The 13,707-nt window shown below is 42.9% G+C and overlaps 1 long non-coding RNA gene across 1 annotated transcript in view; it reads right to left on the bottom strand.

The window, feature by feature from the left end:
* Positions 1 to 268: 268 nt before the first annotated feature.
* Positions 269 to 13,707, bottom strand: part of LOC130706424 (uncharacterized) — a 34,892-nt gene continuing 21,453 nt past the window's right edge. The window contains exons 4-7 of the long non-coding RNA XR_009006697.1: positions 6,426 to 6,752; positions 5,995 to 6,078; positions 4,573 to 4,605; positions 269 to 631 (exon numbers count right to left, since the gene is read on the bottom strand). This is a non-coding gene — a long non-coding RNA (uncharacterized LOC130706424). The remainder of the gene's footprint in view (positions 632 to 4,572; positions 4,606 to 5,994; positions 6,079 to 6,425; positions 6,753 to 13,707) is intronic.

Here is a 13,707-nt window from a genome sequence, read left to right as displayed (position 1 = left end):
CTGGGAAGATCCCACATGCCGCGGAGCGGCTGGGCCCGTGAGCCACAGCTGCTGAGCCTGCGCGTCTGGAGCCTGTGCTCCGCAACAAGAGAGGCCGTGATAGTGAGAGACCCGCGCACCGCGATGAAGAGTGGTCCCCGCTCGCCGCAACTGGAGAAAGCCCTCGCACGAACCGAAGACCCAGCACAGCCAAAAATATATAAAAAAAAAAAAAAAAAAAAAAAAAAATTAAAAAAAAAAAAAAACGATACAGTAATTCACAGGAAAAGCAGCGTCCTCAGATTAAGACAGTGGAAGGTAACTCAGGTGTCCCGAGGGACCAAGGCTGGCTCAACCCCGGGCTCACCCTTTCTCTAGATTCTCAGGAACGCCTGGTACAAGAGATATTATTTCCCTGTTTGCCAGGCGGGGGGGATTGGGGCTTTCGGAGGCCGGGTGATACTCCTAACGGTCAAACCTGGACCTCTGGAGTCAGAGGTAGCACACCGAAGCCCTGCCACTCCCCACGCCGGTGACATGGTCCACTGTTGAGCAACGTGCACAGCCGCGAGCTGCAGGTCTTGAAGCAGAAATGGGGTCACACCAAGTGCAGACACTCTGCCCACTGTGCCGTGACGTCCCTGCAGAGGGTCTGAAACGGAAACAGGAGAGTTAAGGTCTGTAGGTACCTCTGCATTTTAGTTCATCTACCATCAATGCCTACTGGGTTTCCCAAGACTTAATGCATAGAGAAGGCTTCTAACCCTTGTCGATCAAATAGAACGGCCACATTTTGCAATCTTCCTTAATTCCCTCTCTCTCCCTCCTTCTCTCTCTCTGTATATTTTTAGGAAGGATTTACGATCCTACAATATTATTCCAACTTCTCACGGCAGCTCCACTTCTTGCCTGCACATACGGTCATTCACTATGGAAAATGTACGTAGAACTGACCTACGTACCGGCCGTGCAGAGAACCACACAGGCATTTCTTATAAACTGTCCAGCTTCAGCTCACCTTCCCCGGGGCTGCCTTTTCACTAAGCAGCCAGGAGACCTCCCATGAATCCCTGACCACACAAATCCCCACAGGCACAGCTGCTCTGTGATCTTTGTTTGCTGCATCCCACTTAACCTCTGCTTCTACTCAAAATATAAACCCCGGGCTACTTCAGCAAGATGGCAGGGATGACAAGCTTCACCACGCAGGGCGCTGTCAGTTCAGGGGCTGATTTGACCGCGGGGACGTTTGATTGTGCGGTGATTCAGGGCCGCTGAAGAGGCACCACGGGAAGACAGAAGGTCACCTTAGAATGAACATTCCTTCAGGGATCATCTGGGTGCGGGCACACTGGGAAGGACCGTGTCACCATTCAGTTAAGCGTCCTCCTGGCATGGCTCTAGCACCAGCTAATGGGCAGAACTCAGGGCTTCTCTAGCAAACCAAAGGGACGGTGAATTAAAGACATTGCCAGAAATGTTGGGGAAAGCCTCAAGAAGAAGCATATATGTGGAGAAAACCATAATTCAAAAGGATACATGCACCCCAGTGTTCACAGCAACACTATTCGCAATAACCAGGACATAGAAGCAACGTCAGTGTCCATCGACAGAGGAATGGAGAAAGATGTGGTACATATATACACAATGGAATATTACTCAGCCATAAAAAAGAATGGAATAATGCCATTTGCAGCCACACGGATGGACTTAGAGATTGTCACACTGAGCGAAGTAAGTCTGACAGACAAAGGCAAATATCATAGGATATCACTTATATGTGGAATCTACAAAAAGGGTACCAATGAACCTATTTACAAAACAGAAATAGAGTCACAGATATAGAAAACAAACTTGTGGTTACCAAAGGGGACAGGGGGTGGGGGAGGGATAAACTGGGAGATGGGGATTGACATATACACACTACTATATATAAAATAGATAACTAATAAGGACCTACTGTAGAGCACAGGGAACTCTACTCAATACTCTGTAATGACCTATATGGGAAAGGAATCTAAAAGAAGAATAGATATATGTATATATAACTGATTCACTTTATTGTACAGCAGAAACTGACACAACATTGTAAATCAACGATACTCCAATAAAAAAACTAATTAAAAAAAGAGGCAAACCTTCCATGAGAGGGATGCCTGTAGGAAAATGCTGACAATGTCAGCTTCCCATCTTCACCCACTAGGAGGGGGCACGAACACCAGGCTTGTGGTTGGACCTATAATTCATCTCGGGGTTTGACTGTGTTACTCAAGCAGGTTCTAAGTGACAGGGTCCAACTTACGAACGGTCTAGTTTCAACAGGAAGGTTCTAATTACAAACAGGATGGCACTGGGTTCGCACGCTGGGAAAACCATGGCACGAAAAAGGCTGCAAATAGGACACTTGTTTTCAGTAGGAGACCTGATACAAGAAGGTAGGGTGTGACCCCGTTCAAACTCAACTGGGAACACGAGAATCCACTTGGGGAGACAGACAACAGACAGGGCGTATCCCAAAACAAAAACAAAAGCCGAAGACCAATAGCACAGGGAGATCAGCTCGGTGCTGTGTGACCACCTAGAGGGGCGGGATAGGGAGGGTGGGAGGGAGACGCAAGAGGGAGGGGATATGGGGATATATGTATATGTACGGCTGATTCACTTTGTTATACAGCAGAAACTAACACAACATTGTAAAGCAATTATACTCCAATAAAGATGTTAAAAAAAAGAAAGGCGAAGACCAATAAAATATGTTAAGCACATTAAAAAAAAATGAGGTAGTTGCAGCTGTATGGTGTTGACACTGTACAGACTGAGATCGGTTTGGAAAGGGACAGTTTATGTGTACTTTCTTTACTAATAAGATGGTATAACTGTCATTCTTATTGAAACAGAGCAGGACCCCATGGTCCTTGCCCCCCACGTCCTTGGCCTGCCTTCCGTCTGTGGAAAAAATTTTAGCCAAAGAAAAAGTTTAATCACAGAAGTGAGAAAATGCAGGAACAAAGGAAAACAGTCCAACAGGACAAAATAGTAATAGTTTAGTCAGTCATTAAACAAAGTCAAGGACCTTTAGTTCCTCCTCAAGGGCTATAGATCATCTTCTGAGCTGTATCCTGTGAGCTGTCTTATAGACACTGAAGCCCCACCAGGTGGAAGACGTGAACTACATGACGACCAGACTGTAGCCATGACATAACCTGCCACAATTCCGAGAACTGGCCTCAAGAAAATGCGAACAAACCAACCCTGGAACTGAAAACTAACTGTACTTAAAACAGTTAAGATGACGCGGATCAGACCACGGCAGGACCAATTTCAAGATGACCGTCAGTACTGAGGGCGCTGTTTCTGCCTGGGGCCCCCTCCGTCCGCCTGTAGAAGCTCTTGCCCCCTGATTGTCGGGGAGGAGGGGGCAGAATCGGCCTCTGGACTGGGGTCCACTCCCCCCCCGGCCCCCGCCCCGGTCGCCGGCCTCCAAAATAAAGCAACCTTTCCTTGCCCCCAACCTGGCCTTTTATTGGCTTTGGAGCGGCGAGCAGCCAGACCCTACTTTCGGTAACGTTATAAGAACAAAATCTTAAGTTTTTACCTTATCCAGGTGTTTAGTATGCTAGAAATAAGGCACCTTAATTGCTTATTCAATCAATCTATTCACTTTCGGGCAAAAGACTCAGTTTAGTGAGTCGGGATACCATATAATACCCCAACCGTAACGCTAACTATATCGTATGGTATCCTGACAAATGCTTCTTCTACGGGTTCGGTCACCTGGATGAAGTAGGCTATGAGTTCTAAGGAGGAATTTCCGTCCTGAAGAGAAAAGTGCTCTGTTGCAGAGACCACTATTCCCCGGAAGACGCCCGGACCCCACCCTCTTGGACAAACAGAGAAAGGGGGGAGCTATGGGTCCAAACCCTCCCAACCTTGCCTGAAGCTTAACTTTTAATCCGATATTTTGAGTGAGGACAGTTCTTTGCTCCCGTAGAACTGGTCTACCTGCCCTTTGCAGGACTCTGGGGCTGTACTCAGACACAGAAATCCCTTCACCAATCCCACGAATACACCTGCCAACGTCAAGATTCTTTTCACTGTGCAGAGAGCACTCTGTACGTGAGTTCTCTTGGGAAGCACAGGACCCTGGGAGGACTATTGAAATTTGGTCCTGACAGATCAGTAGGTAATTCAAGTAGGTTCTCAATCCTTCTTCCTTCAGTTTTACTTGTCTCTTCTGCATCTTCCTCTGGAAACTCCCAAACTAGGCAAGACAGTCCTCAGGAGGGAGAGTCCAAGTTGAAACTCACTATTAGTTCTCTCCAAAACTCACACACACACACACACACACACACACACACATATACAGTCCATCTTCATTATTCATGGATTCCATATTTGGTTTTTTTGTTGTTGGGGGGAGACTTTTTTTTTTTTTTTTTGATCACACCGTGCAGCTTGTGGGATCTTAGTTCCCCAACCAGGGACTGAACCCGGGTCTACCGCAGTGAGAGTGTAGAATTCTAACCACTGGACTGCCAGGGAATTCCTGGGGTAGACTCTTTTTTTTTTTTTTTAAGAAATAAACATACTTACCTTATTTATTCCCACCGAGGTTCACAGGAACATCTGCAAATTTTAAGAAGAGAAATATAAAAGTTTATATTTAAAAGAATATACAATTCTTTCCCTGATTGACTATTTAGACCTAGCTATCCTTCTTTTGTTTTAATTGAAGTATAGTTAATTTACAATGTTGTGTTAGTTTCCGGTGTATAGCAAAGTGATTCGGATATATATATATTCAGATTATTTTCCATTATAGGTTATTACAAGCTATTGAATGTTGTTCCCTGTGCTCTACAGTAAAAAAGAAAAATCAATATTTGTGAGTTCACTTATTCTCTAAAATCCATTTGTAATGCCCAGATCAATACTATTGATTGCACAGCTGTTTGCGGCCACATGCCGAGTAGTGAAAAGCTTGTGTGGCCAAAGCTGAGGTTAAATGGTGACACTGTCTTCTTGTGTCATCTCTCTTACCGAAAACAAGTGTCCCTTTTGCAGCCTATGGAGTGCCATGTTTTTCCCGTTTTTTGGTGCTTTTTGCTGGTGAGTTTTGCTGTGTAAAGTGGGCCCCAAGCATAGCACTAAAGTCCCGCCCAGGGTTCATGAAGCATGAGAGGGTCATGATGTGTCTTAGGGAAAAAAATGCTTGTGTTAGAAAAGCTTCCTTCAGGCATAAGTTTCAGCGCTGTTGGCTGTGAGTTCAATGGGAATGAATGAAAATATGTACTCAGTACAGTGTCTTTAAAAAGAAAAACACATAAAACCAGGGTGTGTTATGGATCGGCTGATGAAAATATTGTAACTGGAGACGCACAAGACCCTAACTCTGTATTTCCCCAGAAGCCATGGTCTCGTATGCACTAATTCAGAGTTTGCAGTGATCTGAACATAACTGAACGTAACTGAACATATCTGAACATATCTGAATAATGAGAGAATATATATATATATTCTCTCATTTATATTCTCATATATGTGCTCATGTATATGTTGTAATATATATTCTCATATATGTGTTTTAAATTATATGTATTGTCATACATGTTCATATATTTTCTCATATTCTTATATATATTTCTCATATATATATTCATGTATATATTCTCATACATATTTTATATATATTCTCATATATATTTTATATATATTGTTATATATATTCTCATATATATTTCTCCCATATTCTTATATATATTTGTCAAACATATGCTCGTGTATATATTCTCATATATATTTTATCCATATTCCTATATATATGCTCATATAATTTTCTCATATATTGTTATATATTCTCATATGTATTTTCTCATATATTCTTATATATATTGTCATATATTCTCATATATATTCTCATATATATCTCCTCATATATTCTTATACATATTCTCATATATATATGCTGATGATATAGGCTCATGTATATTCTTACATATCTGTATATGCACACACCATTTCATACACAGATGAACGGCTCTGAGGCCCCACCGTGATCGTCATCTTCACAGCCGTTCCCTGCTGACCTCTCTCCCGATTCTGTAATAATAACACAACCGAAACACCTTCGGTGGCTCCCTGCTGACTAAGGATAAGCTCCCAGCCCTCACCCCTGGGGCTGGCACGCCCTGGCCCCCAGTTCATCTCTTCTCATCCTCCCCAGCTGCCTCATGTCTGCATACTGCAGCTCTCCCTGTGTCCTGAACAACTCAGGGTCACTCCCAGCTGCAAATCTCACACGTTCCTCTGTCCCGGACCTTCTTGCCCAATGGCTCCATCTCGTAAGCTCCAGTTCATCCTCTGAGGTCTGGTAGGAGCAGGGCCTCTTCCGTAAGCTCGCATCACACCCACCCTGCTCGGTTTCCCCTTGACGATGTCCTTCTTACCTGTGTGAACGAGTCAAGGGTTCTGGCTGTTCTCCCACTGTTGTGTTTCCAACACTTAGCAGAGTTCCCTCTAGGTATTTTATGGCCACACTGATTCTAGGCACATTTATTGTCTTCTCTTCTTGAATCGGCTATGAAGCACACATCACAAAGGTTGCTTTCGAGGGTCTACGACCCAAGAGAGTCCCCAGAATATGGTACCAGCAACGGTCCATTATGGGTCCAAATCATACTCCTCATATGGGAGTAGGAGTGTAAGGTAAGACCAGGAAAAAGGACTGTGTCACCGAATGTATCACATCACGTCGAATGTACACCATCTGGAACCTAAGACAGTCGGTATGTTAAGGAAACTGTATTTGAAATATGTTCAGATGATGCCCAAATTCCAGTAACTTTGCTTCCGTTGTGAATCACACGGCCTTCATAATCCGTGTTGACCATTTTTTCACATTACAAGACGTTTCGTGTGTTTGGATCTTATATCCTAGACCAGCCTCTAAGCCACCAGAATACGCCACCCCAAAACAGTCCACTTTAGTTTAAGGATTATTTTGAGCTGAAAACAATTGAGAAACAGCAGATGCCAAACAAACAAAAACAAAACAAAACAAAACAAAACAAAACAAACCCAAACCAAAACAATAAAACAACTCTCTGCCTTCCCCCTGTATGCCTAAAAGGAGGGCATTAATTTCCCTTTGTGTTGGAGCAGAATGAGATTTTAGACTTTCATCACCCGAGAGATGGCATCAAAAGGAATCTGTATAACAAACCTTACTAAAATAACCCTTATCTCCTATTAATTTCCCCCATATATTTACCTTCCCACATTTTGCTGCCCCTAAAGCTCTAAACCCCTTTTCCTTTGCCTTGTGACTTCTCTACAAATGTATTGTTCTTTGTCAAAATGGTATATTATCTCTCAAGCCTAACTGCTTCTCTGGGGTTCTCACTTCTTTCTAGAAAGGTCTCCATGCCACATAAAAATATTAATATCAAATGAAATGGGTATGCCTTTTCTCCTGTTAATCTACCTTTTGTCAGTTTAATTTACAGGGTCCCAGAGCGGAACCTAAGAAGGTAGGGTAAGTGTTTTTCCTTCTCCTAAACCCCTAAAGGATGAACATTGTTATGTACGTGTGCGCACATGTATATTTGTGTGTTTTCATGCCCTTTACAATCTTCAACAATTTACACAAACTTTTACACTCTTTTTGTAATCAGACCCAATAATCAAATGTTGGCGTGATCTGAGAATGTTTCTCTGGAACTCTGGAAATGTGCTTTACTTATATGGTGTGTTTCTGCAGTCCTATTTTATACAATTATGTATTATTTTTTTAAAAAAACTCTCTTGACCTATTGTATGCTTAGAGAGTTTGGAAACCTCAGCATTTTTTATAGATTATCAAGAATATTGGTCCTATCTTCCACTTCTCTGAGACCTCGCTATATACCAAGGGGGATGAGAGCTTGAACAAGCATTTGAATTTTTTTCTCTCCATCAGAGCTTAGGGGTGTGTCTATTTGAGGTAATTTTGGGGGGTAGCTGACTTTTGTAACTTCTGCTAGGTTAAGGTTAAAGGTTACACAAGGTTTGCAGCTAGGAGGTCAGGAGAATGTCCATAAATGTTTTCACGTTGGCGTGTACAGAATTAGGCTGACTCAGAGAATATGATTCATTCCTACGGTCCAACCCGTTTTCCCCCTTCATCTTCCCTGCCTTTGTCCTAGCCATCACCCCGTTCTTGAATTAGAGTTTAATAAGCAGCTTTGTCTTCCTTGTAGCCTACAGACACACACCCACATCTCCTCCTTGACGGGGGTGATTATGCCATCTTCTGCTTTTGAATCTTTGTGGAATGTCACACATGAGGTAGACCAGTATTTTAACACAGAATTTGGTGGACGTGTGTGGCATTTTAGAGTACGCAGCCCCTACCGGCAATGCCCACATTTACACTCTGAGTGGTATATACCGCGTTTCTAAGGAGCAAACGTTTCTTTCTGAAAAGTTATTAAAAAGAATTCTTTTCACTTTTTAAGGAGCAAGCATACATTTAGAAGCAAATTGCAAAGGGGGAGGAGGGATAAATTAGGAGTTTGGGATTAACATATACACACTACTATATATAAAATAAATAAGCAACAAGGACCTACTGTAGAGCACAGGCAACTACATTCAATATCTTGTAATAACGTAGAATTGAAAAGAATCTGAGGGGCTTCCCTGGTGGCGCAGTGGTTGAGAATCTGCCTGCCAATGCAGGGGACACGGGTTCGAGCCCTGGTCTGGGAAGATCCCACATGCCGCGGAGCAACTAGGCCCGTGAGCTGCAACTACTGAGCCTGTGCGTCTGGAGCCTGTGCTCCGCAACAAGAGAGGCCGCGATAGTGAGAGGCCCGCGCACCGCGATGAAGAGCGGCCCCCGCTTGCCGCAACTAGAGAGAGCCCTCGCACAGAAACAAAGACCCATCACAGCCAAAAATAAATAAATAATTTAAAAAAAAAAAAAAAAAAAAAAGAAAAGAATCTGAAAAAGAATATATCTACATATATATACAGATGTATACATCTGAATCACTTTGCTGTACGGCTGAAACTAACACAACATTGTAAATCAACTATACTTCAATTAAAAAAATTAAAATTGAAAAAATTTGCAAGTGAAAGCAAATGGCATGTGTGGGTATAGAGTTTCAAGTTTTCAAGAGGACACATGTATGGATTGGGCGTTAACAGTACAGTACTGAACAGTACACATAAAAATGGTTCAGAGGGTACATTGTATGTTGTGTGTGTTTTACCACAATTTAAAAAATGGGCAACCCTGGAAAAACATGACACATTGTCACAAAACAAAACAAAACTAAACTAAAAAAGTCCTCCCTCTCGCGCCCCCGCACACACAAGATAATAGCAGACATATGTTGCTGTGTGCATTTTGCTCTCAATGTCCCTTGGAAGATCGCCCACCAAATGCTTTAAATCCCCCTTTTCTGGTTCAGTGAGAGACAGAGAAAACAATCCCGTGCTTCTATCAGAGCCAAGGAGATGGTGATCAAGGCAGGTGTGTGTCACGGGTCAGAACCAGCAGAGACACCTGGTTCTCATTTACCCGTCCACGTAGATGTTCCATTTGAGAGACTCCAATGGAAAGCCAATTTTGAAAACCACATTCATTTCTTTTAGCCTAGCAGTTGAAATCAGAACCTCCTTTCCAATAAGATAAGACAGCTTTAAAATACGTGCCCATTCTGACCGGTGTGAGATGATATCTCATTGTAGTTTTGATTTGCATTTCTCTAATGATTAGTGATGTTGAGCATCCTTTCATGTGTTTGTTGGCAATCTGTATATCTTCTTTGGAGAAATGTCTATTTAGGTCTTCTGCCCATTTTTGGGTTGGGTTGTTTGTTTTCTTGTTATTGAGCTGCATGAGCTGCTTGTAAATTTTGGAGATTAATCCTTTGTCAGTTGCTTCATTTGCAAATATTTTCTCCCATTCTGAGGGTTGTCTTTTGGTCTTGTTTACAGTTTCCTTTGTTGTGCAAAAGCTTTTAAGTTTCATTAGGTCCCATTTGTTTATTTGTGTTTTTATTTCCATTTCTCTAGGAGCTGGGTCAAAAAAGATCTTGCTGTGATTTATGTCATAGAGTGTTCTGCCTATGTTTTCCTCTAAGAGTTTGATAGTGTCTGGCCTTACCAAACGTAAAATAGATAGCTAGTGGGAAGCAGCTGCATAGCACAGGGAGATCAGCTCGGTGTTTTGTGACCACCTAGAGGGGTGGGATAGGGAGTGTGGGAGAGAGATGCAAGAGGGAGGAGATATGGGGATATATGTATATGTATAACTGATTCACTTTGTTATAAAGCAGAAACTAACACACCATTGTAAAGCAATTATACTCCAATAAAGATGTTAAAAAAATAAATAAATAAAATAAAATACGTGCCCCCCCCAGGCAAACAATCATTGTTAATATGATACTCACGGCTGCGTCAGCCAACGCGGGCAGAGTGCTCGTAATACAAAAGGCAATGGAGGCGTGTGATGCTTACCTGTTCTCTTTTAAGTCTTACGGTCAACGGTGAGGTAGGGGTTCTCGCTACCTCTCTTTCTTGGTTCAGGAGACGGTTCTAAGTATCCCGAGTCACCCAGTCAGGAAATGTGCGGTCAGAATTCCAACGCAAGGAGCTCGTGTTCCATCCCAGGGTCTGTAACAACTCCAGCCAGCATCCTGGTCTTCATGACTCCAGGTGGAAAAACAGTCCTTTGGTGGCGTTTTCCCAGGATGCATAATCATACCCTTCTTCCTCATAGATTAGGTGATGTCACATATGTGAAACCTGGAATTAAGTGTTTTGAACCCATGTTGCATGTTTCTGTCTTTACGATGTTAGGTTTCAATCAATGCAACAAGTATGCGGGACTGCACGTATACTGTGATGTGTGAAGAGCTTATCCAAGCCTACACAACACAATCATTCCCTCTGCAATGAAGTCACCTGCAGACAGGTAACTGACACAAGGGAGACTGGGGTGGACCGTGTAACGTGTGAGTGAAGCGTATGGAAGAAGGAAAGAGGGCAAGTTCCAATTGGGTTGGAGGAACTTGGTAAGGTTTCAGGGGCAAAATGATTTTTGGAAGCTGGGACATCCAATTGTAGGAGTCGGTCATCGAGAGGAGAGGGTGTGGTCAGAGAGAAGGGGCAGGGAATGGGAAAAGCAAATGGACCAGGAAGGCTTGCAGAAGTGAGACTGGGGGGAAACCGGCAGGAAACCTAGAAAAGCAGATGGAGGTCGGGGACCCTTTCATCCCTAATAATAACTTCTGGGTGTTTGTCTGACCTGGGATCGAGTCCCAGAACAACCGCTTTCAAGGTTAGCCAAGTTTCCTAATTCCTTCCGGTGTCATCTTTAAAAACCAAAAAAACAACAGTAGCAACTACTTCACAGAGTTTGTGTGGAGTAAATAAAAACAAACAAACAAACAAACAAATGGCATGTAATACGCTTAACACCATGGCTGTCACACAACACGCTTTTCACAAAATAGCTCAACACAGCAAAACTCCAAAGGCGTAGAATTGACTAACAGGCCAAACAGTTAATGATGTGTATTTATAAAAGTTGACGGACCTGAGCTTTATGGCTATTCTCTGGTTGCTTTCTAAACACAACGCATCCTTATTATTCACAGATCCCACGTTCGTGAATTCACCTACTTGTTGAAGTGGATTTATAATCCCCAAATCAATACCCCTGGTGCTTTTGCTGTCCTTGGCCGACACACAGAGAGCAGCCAAAAAAAAAAGAGAGAGAGAGAGAGTCTCCTGATACACACATTGCCGGCTGAGGTTGAAGAGGGCAACATTCTACCTTCTTGTTTCAGCTCTTAGATTGTAAACAAGTCTCCTTTTCATAGGCTCCTGAGCGCCTTGTTTTTCTCAGTGCGGTGCCTTCTGTTTATGATTTTGCTGTTTCTAAGCGCAAGAAGGCTGCCATGTGCCCAACGGAGAAAATCCACACGTTGCGTAAGCTTGGTTCGGGCTTGAGTGATTATTTAGTGCTGTTGGCCATGAAAGCAACATGGATGAATCACTAATATCTATTCAATATGCTGTCTTTAAATAAAAAACACACGTCAAACAAGGTTAGGTATTGGGGCGTTCCCTGGCGGTCCAGTGGTTAGGACTCGGCACTTTCACTGCCGTGGCCTGGGTCCAATCCCTGGTCGGGGAACTGAGATCCCACAACCCCAAAGACAAAATTAAAAAAAAAAAAAAAAGATATTGATCATTGATGAAAATGTTGTAATCAGAGGCTGTAGAAACCTAATCTTGCATTTCCCTTAAGGACACCGGTGGTAGCTTTGTAGGACTTAACTACTGCAAATAACAAGAATTGACTGAAATCCCAGTTTTTCTTTCCCCTGAATGGTGACCTCCAATATGGGATGTGTGGAGTCCGCAGATCCTTGCAATTCCGGTGCCCAGGCTGGGCTCGTTGTAGGCATTTGGTAAATATTGGGTGACACAGTCAAATTAATGGTCTACATGCGGTCTTACAAGAAGCATTTAATAGCATGCAAAAGGCACCACATTTGTTGAAGAAGCGGGGCGTGGAGAAATAAAATGCACAGAATTTCTGTACTAAATCATGGCTGAATATCACGTGAAATAGCCATGACAGAAAAAGAATGGCCCTTTGTGCCCTGACATCATGACAGACAATGCTTGAGGGAAGCAGTCACGTTATTCCTATTGACTTTCACTAAATGTCTGTTTCAGACAGAAGAATGCATGACATCAGCACAACCTAAAGAATGTAATCACCTCCTGTGTTAGTTTCCTGCTGCTGTTGTAACAAATGACCACAAACGGGGGGGGGGGGTACGTAAGACAGCAGGAATTTATCCTCTCACAGCTCTGGAGGCCAGACGTCTTCAATCAAGCTGTGGGTAGGAATGCACTGTCCCCTGGGGACCCCAGAAGTAGAATCTCTTCTTTGCCTCCTACAGCTTCTGAGACCTGCTGGCATTTTTTTGACTTGTGACCGTGTCACTCCAATATCTGACTTCATGGCCACATGGCCTTGTCCTGTCTGTCTTGTCCTCTGTGCATGTCATATAAAGACGTTTGTCATTGAATTTAGAGCCACCTGGACAATCCAGAATGATTTGTTTGTCTAAAGAGCTTTAGCTTAATTAGACCTGCAAAGACTGTTTTGTCATAAAGTCCCATTCACGAGTTCCGGGGATTAGGATCGGAGCATTCTTTTAGGGACCGTCATTCAACCCACTACACCCCCTATGCAGAGAAACACAAAATTATAGGAAAGGAGCAGATAACATTTATTGTTCTTTTTTTAATTGAGATACGTTGACATAAGACATTATGCAGATGACATTTCTCTTTTTAAAGCTGAGATACAATTGACATAAAACATTGTATGAGTTTCAGGTGTACAACATGATGATCTGACATTTGTATATGCAGATGATGTTTATGATTCAACCCAAGAGTAGAGAGAACAGAGAAGTAAAAGAAAATAAACCCCAGCCTTTCCAGCAGGCAGCATGGGAAGATCCCATTGCAGTGCCACACCGAAGTCCTACCCTCGTGTGTTCCCAGAACCTAGTTAAAACGGCATTCATTCCACAAAAACTCATTCAATGACAGTGCGTTAGAGCGAAAAGGAACGGGGTGGAATGTAAAAATCTGCATCCAGTGGAAACTATACCAGAAACACATGCGGACCACTTCTTATCATCG

Source organism: Balaenoptera acutorostrata, chromosome X (genome assembly GCF_949987535.1).
Source record: "Balaenoptera acutorostrata chromosome X, mBalAcu1.1, whole genome shotgun sequence".
NCBI classification, from domain to species: domain Eukaryota; kingdom Metazoa; phylum Chordata; class Mammalia; order Artiodactyla; family Balaenopteridae; genus Balaenoptera; species Balaenoptera acutorostrata.
Note: the sequence above shows the minus strand (reverse complement) of the source record. Positions and strands in the feature narration are given on the sequence as shown.